A 15,000-nucleotide genomic window follows, 5' to 3' on the forward strand; every position below is an offset into this window, starting at 1 on the left:
AAAGGTCAATATTCAAGGTCAATGTTAAGGTCAAATGTCAGTATATAAGGTCAACACAGATTTAAGGTCAGTGTTAGGGTCAAGGTCAGGGGGTCATAGTCAAGACCAGGGTCAGTGTTAAGGTCAGGGCCGGGTCAAAGTCAAGGTCAAGGGGTCAGGGTCAAAGTCAAGGTCAAGGGGTCAGGGTCAAAGTCAAGTCAAGGGTCAAAGATCAAGCCTCGTAAGTATACCACAATCAACCAATTCAACTACATCAAGACTTCACCTTCACTATGGCTACAACAACACCTTATGTTAACACTAATTAGGAAACAAAATTTAACCTAAGAATATTTAATTATTTTCGGTGTTGTTAAATCTTGAAGGTAAATATTAATGTTATATTATGTAATCATTAAGGCATCTAGTTGTGTTCTTTGGTATAGTCACAGTGTAATATGTCCGCCATGTTGTTTTTAGCTTGTTATTAGCAGTTGGAGGGAAGAATGATATTGGGGATGGTTAGGGAAGGAGGGAAGGAGGGAAGGAGGGAGGGAGGTAAGAGGTGGAAGGAGGTGGGGAGGAAGGAGGTGAAGAGAGGAGAGAGAGAGAGAGAGAGAGAGAGGGAGGGGGTAGGGAGGTGAGAGAGAGGGAGAGAGGGAGGGTAGGGGAGGGTAGGGAGAGAGAGAGAGGGAGGGAGGGTAGGGAGAGGGAGAGAGGGAGGGAGGGGAGGTAGAGGTGAGAGGGAGGGAGGGTAGGAGGGTAGGAGGTGTAGTACTGATAAACATCTCAACACAGCGGCGGGTACCTACACTATCTCTCCCGGATATGGTGTCAACACTCCCAGGAGAAAACAAAACAAAGCGTGTATGTGTGTGTGTGTGTGTGTGTGTGTGTGTGTGTGTGTGTGTGTGTGTGTGTGTGTGTTTTTGATGAGTTGTAATTAGTTATAGTGAGCCTCTGTTGATTTATAGTTCACACACACACACACACACACACACACCGTCTCTCTACATCATCATCACTACTGTACCTCCCTCCCCACCCAACAATGGCAAGCAGGCAGTTAGTGTGGGTGGGCAGGTGTTTGTGGGTGGGCAGGTGGTTGTGGGTGGGTGTGTGTGTGGTGTGGCTGTGCTGGTGGGCAGTTGTTGGGGTGGGCAGGTGGTTGTGGGTGGGCAGGGGGCAGGTTGTGGGTGGGCAGGTGTTTGTGGTGGGCAGTTGGTTGTGGGTGGGGGTGTTTGTGGGTGGGGTGGTTGTGGGTGGGCAGGTGGTTGTGGGTGGGCAGGTGTGGGTGGGTGCAGTGGGCAGGTGTTTGTGGGTGGGCAGGTGGTGGGTGGGGTGGGTGGGTGGGCAGGCTGGGCCCACCCAGTCGAGGTCACCACCCTCAGCCACATCCCACACCGGCCTGATGTGGAACCCCGACCTCCCTGTGTGGGTCAACTTGGGTCACTCCTGGGCAGGTGTGTGTGTGTGTGTGTGTGTGTGTGTGGTGAGGGGTGGGTGTATGACCACAGCTGATACATCATTAATACAACCACCACCATCACCACCACTACTACAACCATCACCCCACCACCATCACCACACCACCACCACCACCCCACCACCATCACCACCACTAAAACCATCACCATCACCACCACTACTACAACCATCACCATCACCACTACCACCACCATCACCACCATTACTACAACTACCATCACCACTACCACCACCACCATTACTACAACCATCACCATCACCACTACCACCACCACCACTACTACAACCATCACCATCACCACACTACCACCACCACCACTACTATAACCATCACCATCACCATCACCACTACCACCACCACCACCACCACCACACCCCACCACCGTCACCACCTTCACCACACACACACACACAAGGTCACTCACCTCCCCACCACCAAAATATTTACCTCCCCGTGCACCAAAACACCAGAAGCTTCACCTCCCACTCCTCTATCTATCCATCTATCTATCTATCCATCTATCCATCTATTTATCTATCTAACTATCTATCTATCTATCTCTCACCAGGTAGACGTCGCTCCACCTGAACTGACGTATCTGAAGAAATCTTGTGAATATAAGTCTGATTTTAACTGCTGAGGGAATGGGCGGAGGAGGAAGGAATGGGGAGGGAAGAAGAGGAGAAATGGGGGGAGCAGATTGGAGGGAAAAGGAATGTGTAAAGAGAAGAGAGAGAGAGAGAGAGAGAGAGAGAGAGAGAGAAATAAAAACACATTTACTCAGAAATATCACAACATAGATATGAGAGGAAGAGAGAGAGGGGGGAGAGAGGAAGAGAGAGAGGGAGGAGTGGGTGTATATCTTGGGGTGTTGACGTCCGTGATGTGCAATCATCCAGACTGCCGGGAGAAAGACTGCGTAGTTGCCTGTTTGTTGACGTAGTCTCTTCTCTTGCCTTTCAAATTCTACCTTCCATAAATAGTTAACAAAACAAAGCAGCAACAGTAGTCGTAGTAGCAGTAGATTATTGTTACGATTATTATTATTATTATTATTATTATTAATATTATTATTACAAGATACAGACATAGAGATAATTTCATACATTACCCAAACACACACACACACACACACACACACACACACACACACACACACACACACACACACACACACACACACACACACACACACACACACACACACACGGCCCCTCCTCATTTGCCCACCTACAGTAGACAAATCGACCAGACTTGAGGATTTATATACATATTTAACACCCTCGTGACGTCACCAGCCTTAGAGTAACGAGGGGGGGGTGGTAGTGACGCAGGACAAGACGGATGGATCGATCAGCCAAATGTTACGACGATTATTGTTATTATTTTGGGAAATGTTTACCTGTGTCGCAATGTCGAACTGGTTGTCTCTGGTGGTGATAATGTGGTACGGCCACACAGGTCGAGCTGGCATGGACTAATTAGGTCGATGTGAAAAATGCAGTAGAGTAGTAGTAGTAGTAGTAGTAGTAGTAGTAGTAGTAGTAGTAGTAGTAGTAGTAGTAGTAGTAGTAGTAGTAGTAAAACACTGATTCAGTCACCGAAATGCCAAAGGGAGGAGGGGAGAAGAGGAAAAGGCCAAAGTAGTGAATAAATGAAGGGAGAGAGAGAGAGAGAGAGAGAGAGAGAGAGAGACGAGCGAAGGAAGAATTGGAAATAGAAGATCAATAACCAATATGTCAAATCATGATGGAGGGGGGCAGCAAGGAGCGTCGATAATCGTAGGAATAAGTAAATAAGTGTGATGCAGTATATAAGAGAACGATTATATTTCCAACACAGCGAACGCAGTCCCCATGGCAATGTATGCGTTAGGCCTATCAGTGCTCCAATAGGCATTAATTATGAGAAAACTAAGGTAAATAAAGTAGCATATGTTGATGACCTCACAGGAGCGGGAGAAGTGGTGGACCTGACGTCACGTGGTCCACAAACACCACCCAAAGGTCAGTCGCCTCATTGTGAAGCCAGAACACCAAGACCGAGCTATAGAGGTGTTCAGTGCTAGTGAGGACCAAAGACACCTACTGTAATTGGCACGAAAGACTTCAAGACCGAGTACATAACAGGAAAGGTAAATGAGTGGGTGAAGGAAATTCAGGTTCTGTCAAAAATTGCCAGGACTGAGCCGCAAGCGGCGTTTGCAGCATTCACCCACAGAGTCAAGTATCGCTGGAATTACCTGATGCGCACTATTTCTGCCATCAGGAACAAATTTATTCCAGTACTAGTGAAAAGCCACCACCTTACCCCAGCAGAAAGGTCACTCCTTGCACTACCACCGAGACGGAGGAATGGGAATCACTTAACCAGAGGAGCAGCAGCCACTGAACACCAAACTCTGTCAAGCTCACAGCAGCCCTCACTGAGCACAGAGTAGCTCAAAATACCGCGAGTGGTGTTGACACCAACGAACTACACAGAACGGCAGCACACACAAAGAGAAAAACTTCAACCACTGACGCAACAACTGTCAGAGGTCGTGGAGACAAAAGTAGAGGCAGCACAGGGGTCTCACACTGGCTAACAACTCTACCGATAAGACCAAAGGGATTCAGCCTTAACAAACAAGAATTCACAGATGCCATCACTGTAAGGTACAGTTGGCCAGTGATAGGCATATCCATCCACTGTACATGTGGAACATCCTATGACGACCTTCCTCCCAGTGGACGGTGAGCGTCTCATCTAAAGGATTGCCAACACAACCAACTGAAGCCCAGCTGGATGTCAGTGCTCGAGGAATTTGGACGCAGGGACAATGAGCCTTCCCATCACCACGTCACCGTAACCTGTCTCTAGAGGCTGTACACAGTAGGAACGAGAACCAAAAGAACAGAGTGTAAGCGAAGAGAATCCAGAACGTAGACCAAGGCAGCTCCACTCCTCTGTGTTAACAACATCTGGCGGGGTGGGACCAAGTACCAAGTGCTTCTACAGCAGATTGGCTGAGGTGTTAACACAACACAAGCACCAACCCCCAAAAAATTACTTCATGGCCTAATTGAAGAGATCTTAAAGACCAAGTTACGTAAATAATATTATTCACTGATCCATCTATTCATTGCTATTATACTGATCATTTCTTGATTAATTCATACTATAATGCATTACGTTATTATTTATACATTGTCCTTGGCATGAAATTGACCTTAAAAAAAAATCGAAGCTCAAATATGACATAAGGCAAAATATCCTTAAAAAAATATACCCAGCCAATATATCTGGCAAACAAACTCTCTTAAAGAATTATACAGATGTACTTGAAGGGCAAACAAAGAGTAAACAATAATGTCAATATATTACTTATTTTGTGAGGCCAAACTCCCGTAAAGAATCATCATGAATAGTCGTCAAATGTCTTACCGATACACCACTGCCCAATCACCACACGGAGGAGGAGAGTGGAGGGAAGAAGGAGGAGTGGGAGTGGAGGGAGGGAGGAGGAGGTGGGAGTGGCAGGAGGAGGAGGAGGAGGAGGAGGTGGGAGTGGGAGGGAGGAGGAGGAGGAGGAGGAGGAGAGGAGGGGGTGGAGAGAGGAGGGGTGGAGGAGGAGGTGGGGTGGAGGGGAGGGAGGAGGGAGGAGGGAGGAGGGGGAGGAGGAGGAGGGAGGAGGAGGAGGGTACAAAGTGTGAGTTCTTCGAAGACAGAAACTTGAGGGTGAGAGTGATGGCAGGGGAGGGATAGGGAAGGGAGTAAAATATCCTCCTGAATTTCTTAGGGCGAAATTCCTTCCCCCATAACACAGGAAAGCACGGAATTCTTATGAGGTCCAAGGGGTGTGGAGTGTATAGCTGTCTTGACCCGAGGATGAGACAGAGTGTATGCTGTGATTTATGGGTCGGTTCCGGCTCCGTGTTTGGGGGGTGGAGGGAGGGGTAAGGGTGAGGACCAAGGGGTGGAGGGAGGGCCAAGAGGGAAAGAAGAGGGCCAAGAGGAAGGGGGAGGGCCATGTAGAGAGGGAAGGGGGGGGTTGAGTCTCTTCCTTGTTGACGTTACTTTTGTTGTTAGGTGTTACGGTTCGCAGGTCGGTGCAGGTGGCTGAGTTCCGCGAACCTGAGTGAGGAAGTAAACAAGACTTTGGCTGCTTGGTCACGTCTGGTGCCTCTTATACACACACACACACATGTACACAAACACGTACACGAACACATACACACACACACACACATGTACACAAACACGTACACGAACACATACACACACATGTACACAAACACACGTACACAACACACACACACACACACATGTACACAAACACACGTACACGAACACATACACATACTCATGTACACAAACACACGTACACGAAAACATACATACACTCATGGACACAAACACACGTACACGAACATATACATACATACATACATACATACACACACACACACACACACATCTAGTTATTATATATCTTATTTGTGTCACTTATGTTACTTGTATATTATTTGTAATTCATGTATTCCCCAAATATGTAACTGTATATTTTCAGCCTTCTGCCTGCAAAGCTCTTTCAATAAACCGTTAATTATTATTATTATTATTATTATTACACACACACACACACCTACACACACACACACACATGCACATACATACACAAACTAATGTAATAAGCAACACAAGATTACCATCCACTCATGTGTGACACTTGAGAGAGAGAGGATAACTTTAAGATAATCTGGGCACTAGCGACAGCATGATAGCTAACCTAACCTAACCTAACCTAACCTAACCTAACCTAACCAAACCTAACCTAACCTAAATTCTGCTACCGTTGAACATGATATTTGAAGCACAAAGCTCCTGAAGAATATCATGGGTGGTTGACCTAAGCTGGCGAGTGAGGTAAACACGATGACGTCACCTGTCACCTGCGTCACCACCACCTGTCACCTGAGTTACCAACTGTCACCTGCGTCACCACCACCTGTCACCTGCGTCACCACCACCTGTCACCTGAGTTACCACCAACTGTCACCTGCGTCACCACCACCTGTCACCTGAGTTACCACTGTCACCTGCGTCACCCCCATCTGTCTGCGTCACCCCCATCTGTCACCTGCGTCACCACCACCTGTCACCTGCGTCACCCCCATCTGTCACCTGCGTCACCACCATCTGTCACCTGCGTCACCCCATCTGTCACCTGCGTCACCCCATCTGTCACCTGCGTCACCACCATCTGTCACCTGCGTCACCACCATCTGTCCTGCGTCATCCCCATCTGTCTGCGTCACCCCCACCTGTCACCTGCGTCACCACCATCTGTCACCGTCATCCCCATCTGTCTGCGTCACCCCCACTTGTCACCTGCGTCACCACCACCTGTCACCTGCGTCACCACCACCTGTCACCTGCGTCACCACCACCTGTCACCTGCGTCACGTTTCTTTGTCCTAACACCTGCAATAATGCGACTTTTTTCACCATAAGAACTTAGAAGTATAGTGGAAAAATTGCACCAAAATATGTTTCTGTGAAGAGGTGTTTGATGCTGGTTGCAGAGATGGTAGTAGTGGTAGTGGTAGTGGTGAAAGTAGTGGTGGTGGGGTGGTGGTAGTGGTGGGAGTGGTGAGTGGTGGGTGAGGTGGTGGTGGTGGTGTAGTAATGGTGAGTGGTAGTGATGGTGGTAGTGGTGATGGTGGTAGTGATGGTGGTATTAATGGTGGTGGTAGCGATGGTGGTGTGTGGTGGTGAGTGGTAGTGATGGTGGTAGCAATGGTGATGGTGGTAGTGGTAGTAATGGTGGTGGTTGGTGGTGGTGGTGGTACTAATGGTGGTGGTAGTAATGGTGGTAGGTGGTAGTGATGGTGGTAGTGGTAGTAATGGTGGTGGTGGTGGTGTAGTGGTGATGGCAGTGATGGTGTGTAGCGATGGTGGTAGTGATGGTGTAGAAATGGATAGTTGGTAGCGATGGTAGTAATGATGGTGGTAGTGATGGTGATAGCGATGGTGGTAGTGATGGTGGTAGTAATGATGGTGGTTGCGATGGTGGTAGTGATGGTGGTAGTAATGATGGTGGTAGCGATGGTGGTAATGATGGTGGTAGCGATGGTGGTAGTAATGATGGTGGTAGTGATGGTGGTGCGATGGTGGTAGCGATGGTGGTAGTGATGGTGGTAGCGATGGTGGTAGTAATGATGGTGGTAGTGATGGTGGTAATGATGGTGGTAGCGATGGTGGTAGTAATGATGGTGGTAGTGATGGTAGCGATGGTGGTAGCGATGGTGGTAGTGATGGTGGTAGCGATGGTGGTGGTAATGATGGTGGTAGTGATGGTGGTAGTAATGATGGTGGTAGCGATGGTGGTAGTGTGATGGTGGTAGTGATGGTGGTAGTAAGTGGTGGTAATGATGTGTGGTAGTGATGGTGGTAGTGATGGTGGTAGTGATGGTGGTAGCGATGGTGGTAGTAATGATGGTGGTAGTGATGGTGGTAGCGATGGTGGTAGTGATGGTGGTAGTGGACAGCCTAATGCGTCTCGATCAACAAATAAAACCTAGGGACCTCACTTGCCACAACTTAAAACAACATTATTATTCACATAGATTAGGTTAGGTTTAGGTTAGGTTAGGTTAGTGTTAGGTTAGGTTAGTGTTAGGTTAGGTTAGTGTTAGGTTAGTGTTAGGTTAGGTTAAGGACTTCGAGCTCCTGTATGTGTGGTCGGTCCAGCTGTAGGGGGGAGGGGGAGAGTTGGCGCCGCCCTGCCAGAGCCGCTCAACACAGGGATAGATTAATGGGTCTTTTGCTCCCTTCTGCAGGAGGATTCCCCGAACTACTGCCCCTTCTGTGTATGGAGAGAGAGAGAGGTGAAATATACTGCCTGTTTCCGTATATTGAGAGAAAAGAAAAGACAGGCAGACAGACATCTACAGACAGACAGACAGACAGACATCTACAGACAGACAGGCAGACATCTACAGACAGAGCAGGCGAACAGACGAACATCTACAGACAGACAGACAGACATCTACAGACAGACAGACAGACAGGCAGACATCTACAGACAGACAGACAGACATCTACGAACAGACAGGCAGACAGACAGACATCTACAGACAGACAGACAGACAGACATCTACAGACAGACAGACAGACAGGCAGACATCTACAGACAGACAGACAGACAGACAGGCAGGCAGACAGACAGACAGACAAACACAGACAAACAAACAAACAGAGACACAAACACAAACAAACTCTTCCGTAACTAAAATAAAATAAAAAGATTACAGCAACTCACTAAAATACAGACACAGCGTTCAAAATGGCGTCCAAACTACAGTGAGACTCTACCTGTAATACGTACACTGGCTAACACCAGATGACATCAGCAGTGGAGTTGGCACCCACACACACACACACACACACACACACACACACACACACACACACACACACACACACACACACACACACACACACACACACACACACACACACACACACACACACACACCACACACACACACACACACACACACACACACACACACACACACACACACACACACACACACACACACACACACACACACACACACACACACACACACACACACACACACACACACACACACACACACACACACACACACACACACACACACACACACACACACACACACACACACACACACACACACACACACACACACACACACACAACCACACACACACACACACACACACACACACACACACACACACACACACACACACACACACACACACACACACACACACACACACACACACACACACACACACACACACACACACACACACACACACACACACACACACGCACACACACACACACACACACACACACACACACACACACACACACACACACACACACACACACACACACACACACACACACACTTAGACTATGACACTATGCCACACTGTTGGTTGTGTAAATCGGTAAAATAGAACCATGTGTAAATTTGGTCTATATACAGTCGTGATTTACGCTTTCGTTGTAAATCTGTAAATAGAGCGATGACTCGAAATTACCTGTAAATGGACCATGTTGATGTTTGGAGAAAGAGAGAGAGACAAGAGAGATTCATGAAAGAGTATATAAAAGTATGTATTTATTCTCTCTCTCTCTCTCTCTCTCTCTCTCTCTCTCTCTCTCTCTCTCTCTCTCTCTCTCTCTCTCCTAGTGACTCTCACTCTCCTGGTGATTCACTCTCCTGGTGATTCACTCTCCTGGTGACTCTCCTCTCCTGGTGACTCTCACTCTCCTGGAGACTCACTCTCCCTAGTGACTCTCACTCTCCTGGTGATTCACTTCCTGGTGACTCTCACTCTCCTGGTGACTCTCACTCTCCTAGTGACTCTCACTCTCCCTGGAGACTCACTCTCCCTAGTGACTCTCCTCTCCCTGGTGATTCCTCTCCCCTGGTGACTCACTCTCCCTGGTGACTCACTCTCCTGGTGACTCACCTCTCCTGGGCGATCACTCTCCCTGGTGACTCTCCTCTCCCTGGTGACTCTCACTTCTCCTGGTGACTCACTCTCCTGGTGACTCTCACTCTTCCTGGAGCTCTCACTCTCCTGGTGACTCACTCTCCTGGTGACTCCTCTCCTAGTGACTCACTCTCCCTGGTGACTCACTCTCCTGGTGACTCTCACTCTCCCTGGTGACTCTCACTCTCCTGGTGACTCACTCTCTCCTGGTGACTCTCACTCTCCCTGGAGGCTCCCTCTCCTGGTGACTCTCACTCTCCCTGGTGACTCTCCTCTCCCTGGCTCTCACTCTCCTGAGTGACTCTCTCTCTCCTGGTGACTCTCACTCTCCCTGGTGACTCCTCACTCTCCCTGGTGACTCTCACTCTCCTGGTGACTCTCACTCTCCCTGGTGACTCTCTCCCTGGTGACTCTCACTCTCCCTGGTGATTCCCTCTCCTGGTGCTCTCACTCTCCTGGTGACTCACTCCCTGGTGACTCACTCTCCCTGGTGACTCACTCTCCTCTGCTCTGCTTCACCTTCCAGAAAATTCCCTGCATTTCCTGGTTAAATCATGTAAAACCTGAATCCTGTTTCCCCTCTTCTTCCTTCCCCTCTCCTTCATCCTCTTCCTTCCCTCTCCCTCATCTCCTCTTCCTTTGTTCTTTATCTCCTCTTCCTTCCCCTCTCCTTCATCTCCTCTTCCTTCCTCTCCCCTCATCTCCTCTCTTCCTCCCCTCTCCTTCCTCTCCTTCATCTCCTCTTCCTTCATCTCTCCTCATCTCTCTTCCTTCCCCTCTCCTTCATCTCCTCTTCCTTCCCCTCTCCCCTTATCTCCTCTTCCTTCCCCTCTCCTTCATCTCCTCTTCCTTCCCCTCTCCCCTTATCTCCTCTTCCTTCCCCTCTCTTTCATCTCCTCTTCCTTCCCCTCTCCCTTATCTCTCTTCCTTCCCCTCTCCTTCATCTCTCCTCTTCTCCCTTATCTCCTCTTCCTTCCCCTCTCCTTCATCTCCTCTTCCTTCCCCTCTCCCTTATCTCCTCTTCCTTCCCCTCTCCCTTATCTCCTCTTCCTTCCCCTCTCCTTCATCCTCTTCCTTCCCTCCTCCTCTATCTCCTTTCCTTCCCCTCTCCTTCATCTCCTCTTCCTTCCCCTCTCCTTATCTCCTCTTCCTTCCCTCCTTCATCTCCTCTTCCTTCCCATCTCCCTCATCTCCTCTTCCTTCCCCTCTCCTTCATCTCCTCTTCCTTCCCATCTCCCTCATCTCCTCTTCCTTCCCTCTCCTTTATCTCCTCTCCTTCATCTCTCCTCTCTTCCTTCCCCTCTCTTCAACTCCTCTTCCTTCCCCTCTCCCTTATCTCCTCTTCCTTCCCCTCTCCTTCCCCTCCTCTTCCTTCCCCTCCCCTACCTCCTTCCCCCTCCAGGCTTTATCTTCCTTCCTCCCCTTCCCGGCTGTATTCCTTCTCCTACAACACCGCCTTCATTTTTTTATCCTTCCATCCCTTTCCTTACACTTTCCTTCGATCCTTCCTTCATTCCTTCCTCGGCTAAATCCATCCATTACACCTCTCCCTTAGGCCTCAAGTCTATATATAATGCCCTTAACTAAACTCACGTCAACACCCAAACAACTCAACCCCAGGGCAAAACAGGAAAGCAGACAAGTGTAAACAGGCACAAGTCAATCTATTGTTTACACTCACACACATAATGAACCTTTCAGGGGACAGAGTCAAGCTCACTGTAGACTACACAATAATACTTCAGTTTATTACCTGGAAATAAGATAATTGTATACAAATGTTCCCAAGAGATAATTAACGCCTCATTACACAACAAAACAGTACTTGAATGGCTCTCCGCCAGATGTGTTAATATGTACACACACACATCAAAACTAAAGGGTTAAATCATCGTCCTCAAAGGGTTAAACCATCGTCCTTAAAGGGTTAAATCATCGTCCTCAAAGGGTTAAACCATCGTCCTTAAAGGGTTAAACCATCGTCCTTAAAGGGTTAAATCATCGTCCTTAGGGTTAAACCATCGTCCTTAAAGGGTTAAATCATCGTCCTCAAAGGGTTAAACCATCGTCCTTAAAGGGTTAAATCATCGTCCTCAAAAGGGTTGAATCATCGTCCTCAGAGGGTTAAATCATCGTCCTCAAAGGGTTAAATCATCGTCCTTAAAGGGTTAAACCATCGACCTTAAAGGTTAAATCATCGTCCTCAAGGTTAAACCTCATCCACCTGTGAACCTTATGAGTACACCTGTAACTACTACCCTCCTCCCTCTCCCTACCGTCACGTCACCCCCATCATCCCTCCCCTCCCTCCTCCACCCCCACCTCCTCTCCCCCTCCCCCCCTTACCCATCTTGTTATATCACCCTGGAAAGTCTTGTTAAACTTCCGTCAATCAATAACTTTCTGTACCGGATGTTATCTTGGTTCACTCGCTGTAGTTCCACGCGGGAATCGAACCCTGGACCTGCACTACCTTAGGTGAGGCGAGTTAGTCGGTAAGACGGCACTGTATACTGAGTTATTTCCTCCCGCTGAGTATGTATGTACAGTATGTGGTGTAATGGTCAGCATGTTCGCCTCGCAAGCGATTGGTCCTGGGTTCGATCCCCAGGCAAGGTGAAACTATGGGCAGGATTTCTTTACGCCAGTTGCCTCTGTCTACCCAGCAGTAATTGGGGACCTGGATGTTAATCGATTTGCGGATCGTGTTCCGGGGTAATGGTTAGCCAGTGCAGTTGGCAAGTTGTCCGGCCTTCTTGGACTATTCCTTGACACTGGGTCATGCAACTCGTTAACTTAGGGTGTGGTTGTTGTGTTGGCGACAGCTTCTACCTTAAACAAATTCACGCCTAGTGGCCCTTGGGCCAGGCCATCCTCGTTACACGAGGGGTAACTTATTATGTATGTACTATGTTTTATACAGATTTACTAATGCATTATACTCTCTCTCTCTCTCTCTCTCTCTCTCTCTCTCTCACTCACTCTCTCTCTCTCTCTCTCTCTCTCTCTCTCTCCCCCCCCCCCCCCTCTCACTAAGAGCTACCTCGCTCGTGTTATCTCCCATAAAGCTTGTGTCCTTGCAAGGCTGGTCATTGAATCAGTGAAACTAGGTCCCCCCCTTCTGTATGGGTGAGGGGTGGAAGCGGAAGGGGGTGAGGAGGGGCGAGGGCGACAGTAGGGGGGTAAGTAAAAGGAGGAGGTGGAAAGGAAAGTTGGTCAGAAAGAGGGAAGACTACCACTTCTCCTGACCCACCACACCTCCTGACCCACCACACCTCCTGACCCACCACACCTTCTCCTGACCCACCACACTACTCCTGACCCCACACCTCCTCCTGACCCACCACCTCCTCCTGACCCACCACACCTTCTCCTGACCCACCACACCTCCTCCTGACCCCCCACCTCCTCCTGACCCACCACACCTTCTCCTGACCCACCACCTCCTCCTGACCCCACACACTCCTCCTGACCCACCACCTTCTCCTGACCCTTCTCCTGACCCTCCATCACTACTCACACCCTCACCATCACCCACCACTACATATGTGTGTGGAAGGAACCCTGAACTTATGAATGAGTTCCACCATAACGCGTGTGCTAAGTCTCCCTCACTGCCCATGTGATTAAAACCAGATTATGAAAGCCTTCTCGACTCACTGTAAATATTGCATCATTCTCCTCCTCCCCTCCCCTCCCTACCCTTCCCCTACCACTACTGTCCCTCCCTCACCCACTACTGTCCCTCCCTCACCCACTACTGTCCCTCCCTCACCCCTACTGTCCCTCCCTCACCCACTACTGCCCCCCCCCCTCTACTACTGTCCCTCCCTCACCCTGTCCCTCCTCACCCTGTCCCTCCCTCACCCCTACTGCCCCTCCCTCCCCCACTACTGTCCCTCCCTCACCCATACTGCCCTCCCTCACCCTACTGTCCCTCCCTCACCCACTACTGTCCCTCCCTCACCCACTACCGTCCCTCCCTCACCCCACTACTGTCCCTCCCTCACCCACTACTGTCCCTCCCTCACCCACTACTGTCCCAATCAGAGACACCCAGAATGCCTCGCTACTGCCTCCTCTACACCGAATCAGAATCCTCCCTTGTCTCCCTCATCCAGGAAGGAGGTGACGGTGAAGGGGAGAGGAAGGAAGGAGAGGAAGGAAGGAGATTGCTGCCTGCGCCATCTGGTGAAGTGGGTCAGTGGCGAGACCTGGCAACTGTCCACCACCACCACCACCACCGCTACACAACACACCCACACCTTACTATTGGTTCCCTCCCTCCCTTCCCCTCCTTCCCTCCCTCTCTCCCTCCCATTCATACATTCTCTCTCTCTCTCTTTCCTTCCGCGCACACACACACACACATATACTGTACACTCCTTCATTCAGTAAGTCCCTCACGTGATGAAATTTTAGGGGATGGGGTGGGTGGGGTGGGTGAGGTGAGTGGGGTGGGGGTGGGGGTCTGAGTGTGAGATCCACCCCCGCCTACCCCCTCGTTTCCCTACCTCACTTACTGCCTACTGGCTTCCTCCTCCTCCTCTCCTTCTCCTCTTCCTCTTCCTTCTCCTCTTCTTTCTCCTCAACACCAATCAATGGCGATAGTCTCACTAAAGGGAGAGAATAAGAAAAGGGAGAGAATAAGGAGGAGAATAAGGGCCACTTGTCACATTATCACCCCCAGGTTATTTCACCCTTATGGCTAAAACAAGCTAACCTTACCTAATGTTGTGTGTGTGTGTGTGTGTGTGTGTGTGTGTGTGTGTGTGTGTGTGTACAGTAGACTTCCTTATCCTTGTCATATGTTCATTATCATCTACCTTGTTCTACCTACCTACAGTAAATAATGGAAGTAGTGTCATAGTAAAGAACCAATAATCACCGTAAGAAGAAACAAAGAGGTTAAGGAAGGCACAATAAGGAATAACTCAACCAGGTGTACAAATACTGTTAATTACTACAGGTGTACAGGGACCTTT

This window comes from Homarus americanus, unplaced genomic scaffold, assembly GCF_018991925.1.
Source record: "Homarus americanus isolate GMGI-L3 unplaced genomic scaffold, GMGI_Hamer_2.0 scaffold367, whole genome shotgun sequence".
Classification (NCBI taxonomy): domain Eukaryota; kingdom Metazoa; phylum Arthropoda; class Malacostraca; order Decapoda; family Nephropidae; genus Homarus; species Homarus americanus.